Raw genomic sequence first — 4,432 nt, 5'->3', positions numbered from 1 at the left:
GCTCGTTTTGTATTATCACGTAATAGGGGAGAGAGTGTGGCAGATATGATACGCGAGTTGGGATGGAAGTCATTAAAGCAAAGACGTTTTTCGTCGCGGCGAGATCTATTTACGGAATTTCTGTCACCAAATTTCTCTTCCGAATGCGAAAATATTTTGTCGAGCTCAACCTACATAGGTAGGAATGATCATCAAAATAAAATAAGAGGAAATCAGAGCTCGAACAGAAAGGTTTAGGTGTTCGTTTTTCCCGCGCGCTGTTCGGGAGTGGAATGGTAGAGAAATAGTATGATTGAGGTTCGATGAACCCTCTGCCAAGCATTTAAATGTGAATTGCAGAGTAGTCATGTAGATGTAGATGTAGATGTAGACTACGAAGCAGTGGAAGAAAGCAATTTTTTTTCGATGAGTCTTGTTTCGACTGTTTCCATCTTCTAGTCGGGCACACGGCCCTAGAGCGAAACAAATCGGGAGTTCTGCGATTTCGTGGTATTCCGTGGGCCACATTGTTATTCTGCTAGGCTGCATTGCTGCCAAGTATTATGTGGCCACAGGTCCATTCCTTGGTACGGTGCTTCTTCTTGAACAGTGCTGCTGTCTTCCAAGACGACGGAGCCCCTGTCCGCACAGCTCGCATCATCCAGAACGGGTTTTGAGAACACGAGGATGAATTGCCGCATGCCGCTGCCCACCACAGTAACCTGATCGCAGTATTATTCAGCCTCTGTGGCCTCCTTTTGAGGGAAGGTTGCTTGATCGCTATCCACCTCCATCATCTTTACCTGAATTTGGCACTGATTTGAAGGAAGAAAGGCATGAGATTTTCTTATAAACCATACAGGACCTGAAACTTCCTGGCAGATTAAAACTGTGTGCCGGACCGAGACTCGAACTCGGGACCTTTGCCTTTCGCGGGCAACTGCTCTACCAACTGAGCTACCCAAGCACGACTCACGCCCCGTCCTCACAGCTTTACTTCTGCCAGTACCTTGTCTCCTACCTTCCAAAGGTCCCGAGCTCGAGTCTCGGTCCGGCACACAGTTTTAATCTGCCAGGAAGTTTCATATCAGCGCACACTCTGCTGCAGAGTGAAAATCTCATTCTGCATACAGGACCTGTATTTATCCATTCCGAAACGACTAGACTCTGTTTTAAATGCCAGTGGTGATGCAACTGCGTCGTGTTCTTCGTGTTCTTGGTTTAGCTCGCGCTTTCCACCTATAGCTCCTGCAAACCCTCTACCCGCGATGCAAACCTGCGTAACACAGTTGCCTAACCGCCCCTACTACGTAGAGGTGGACAACCTGACGTGCTATTCGCTCTGTGAGTGTATGTTTGTGTCTGGCGTCTGTGGTTACAAGCTAACGAAATCAACAACTTTAGCTCTTTTACTATGCCAAGGGGAAAACCGCCTCACAATGCCGGCAGAAGATTTGTGCTTTATATGGGGACGATGAGACCCGTGGTCTAGGGGTACACACCGCACAGTGGCCCTGGCTTACCGGCGGCTTTTGCAGTCGATTCGGCACCATGTCCGCGGTCAAGTGCACCGTAACTTAAACCAACTCCAACGTGTGTCCTATGTCAACATGTATGTCGCCCCTAAACTGGTCGCCCAGATCCTTCCAATGCCGTTACTCCTTGGCCGCTGCATCCAATCAGCCTTTGGTTATTTCGTGTCAGCAGGGGCACTTTTCAAAGTCCGCTACAACACTCTAACACTGCCTCCTGCAAAAGGTGGCCTCGGACTCGTCAACGTGCGGGCACGCTCTTCTGCACTCTTTGTCCACACTCTGTTGCGGCACTGGCAGGGGCCGGTCCCGTCCTTAACACGCAGTCTCTTAGATATTCTCCGACCAACTTCTCTCGATCCACCGATCAATGTGGCACCTATTTCTCCATTATTGTACCACGTCGCCAATTGTTTCATAGAACTCAGCTACGTTCGGGCCGATCTTCCAGTCACCCGTCCTCCCCGTACAAAAGGTTACTATCGTTTGTTTATGCTGTCCAACCCTTGCGACCCCATGGTGCTACAGCATCCTGACATTCACTAGCGCACGGTTTGGGGGTGTGTGCATGCACCCTTTTTACCGTCGTCTGTGTCTGCACTCTGGTATATTTTAGTCTATGGAAATTTCCCGACTAATAGTCGACTTTATCGCATAGGACTGGCCACCTCCCCACTCTGCCCTGACTGTCAGCTCGAAGACACCGACGAGCACCGTCTTACGTGCCCCCTGAAATAAAACGTATAGCTCCTCATCCAACGCATCGTGGGCTTTTACCTCCGTGCCCAGCCAACGACGGTACCCCGGATTTCCTGTTGTTGCCCCAGACATTTCACTACCCTCTTGCTAAACACCATGCCCTCATCTGGTTTCGAGGACAGGCTTTAGAATACCTCTTTCAGAGTGGTCCGCATACAGTCCTTGACTTCTGGTACAAAGTTGTGACCGCGCATAGCACCCTCACCCGAAAACCATCTTACCGACAAACTTTTGCCGGTTATCTCCGCAGCGTCTTCCTTGACCCCCCTCAAAGTTGGGGTGAACCATGCCTATCTGTCACATGATGCAACACCCTTATCCACGTTCTCATGCATCGACCATAAAAGGAAGAAGACAGAATATGTTATATTTTGTTGTATTTGATGTTTTTTTTTGTTTAACTAACAGTCATTTGTATATGTTTTAAATGGTACCTTGAAGAACTCTTGCATAGTGAATATATAGGTACTTTTAGTTTGTTCAATACAAATTATTAAAAAAAGGGGGGGTAGCGTCTTTAATTCATAATCAAAACATCTTCAGTCCCGGGTTCGATCCACGCCACTGCCTAAATTTTGATAAATAATCAGCATTGGCGGCCGAAGACTTCCGGCATAAGAAGTCAGCCTCATTCTGCCAACGGCCTTGTCAAAGAAGGCGGAGGAGCGGATAGAGGTTCAGGGCAATCTCTTGTCCTAGGGGTGGGACATTGCCCCTAAAGGCGGAAGAATCAGCAATGATCAACGACATGAGGATGCAGAAAGCAATGGAAACCACTGCATTAAAGACACGTAACGTGTATCCACAGGACATGTGGCCTGTATTTGAAGAAGTGTCATGATGATCTCTCCATTGGCAAAAGATTCCGGAATAGTCCCCCATTCGGATCTCCGGGAGGGGACTGCCTAGGGGGAGGTTACCATGAGAAAAAGATCGAATAATCAACGAAACGATAACGTTCTACGAGTCGGGGCGTGGAATGTCAGAAGCTTGAACGTGGTAGGGAAACTAGAAAATCTGAAAAGGGAAATGCAAAGGCTCAATCTAGATATAGTAGGGGTCAGTGAAGTGAAGTGGAAGGAAGACAAGGATTTCTGGTCAAATGAGTATCGGGTAATATCAACAGCAGCCGAAAATGGTATAAGAGGTGTAGGATTCGTTATGAATAGGAAGGTAGGGCAGAGGGTGTGTTACTGTGAACAGTTCAGTGACCAGGTTGTTCTAATCAGAATCGACAGCAGACCAACACCGACAACGATAGTTCAGGTAAACATGCCGACGTCGCAAGCTGAAGATGAACAGATAGAGAAAGTGTATGAGGATATTGAAAGGGTAATGCAGTATGTAAAGCGGGACGAAAATCTAATAGTCATGGGCGACTGGAATGCAGTTGTAGGGGAAGGAGTAGAAGAAAAGGTTACAGGAGAATATGGGCTTGGGACAAGGAATGAAAGAGGAGAAAGACTAATTGAGTTCTGTAACAAGTTTCAGTTAGTAATAGCGAATACCCTGTTCAAGAATCACAAGAGGAGGAGGTATACTTGGAAAAGGCCGGGAGATACGGGAAGATTTCAATTAGATTACATCATGGTCAGATAGAGATTCCGAAATCAGATACTGGATTGTAAGGCGTACCCAGGAGCACATATAGACTCAGATCACAATATAGTAGTGATGAAGAGTAGGCTGAAGTTCAAGACATTAGTCAGGAAGAATCAATACGCAAAGAAGTGGGATACTGAAGTACTAAGGAATGACGAGATACGTTTGAAGTTCTCTAACGCTATAGATACAGCAATAAGGAATAGCGCAGTAGGCAGTACTGTTGAAGAGGAACGGACATCTCTAAAAAGGGTCGTCACAGAAGTTGGGAAGGAAAACATAGGTACAAAGAAGGTAGCTGCGAAGAAACCATGGGTAACAGAAGAAATACTTCAGTTGATTGATGAAAGGAGCAAGTACAAACATATTCCGGGAAAATCAGGAATACAGAAATACAAGTTGCTGAGGAATGAAATAAATAGGAAGTGCAGGGAAGCTAACACGAAATGGCTGCAGGAAAAATGTGAAGACATCGAAAAAGATATGATTGTCGGAAGGACAGACTCAGCATACAGGAAAGTCAAAACAACCTTTGGTGACATTAAAAGCAACGGTGGTAA

At 46.5% G+C, this 4,432-nt stretch overlaps 1 non-coding gene across 1 annotated transcript; it reads right to left on the bottom strand.

The window, feature by feature from the left end:
* Positions 1-872: 872 nt before the first annotated feature.
* Positions 873-947, bottom strand: Trnas-cga (transfer RNA serine (anticodon CGA)). Its single transcript has one exon. It is a non-coding gene; the product is annotated as a tRNA-Ser (tRNA).
* Positions 948-4,432: the final 3,485 nt, after the last annotated feature.

This window comes from Schistocerca cancellata, chromosome 8 (assembly GCF_023864275.1).
Source record: "Schistocerca cancellata isolate TAMUIC-IGC-003103 chromosome 8, iqSchCanc2.1, whole genome shotgun sequence".
NCBI classification, from domain to species: Eukaryota; Metazoa; Arthropoda; class Insecta; order Orthoptera; family Acrididae; genus Schistocerca; species Schistocerca cancellata.
The sequence above is the reverse complement of the archived record's forward strand: the minus strand, read 5'-3'. Positions and strand labels throughout refer to the sequence as shown.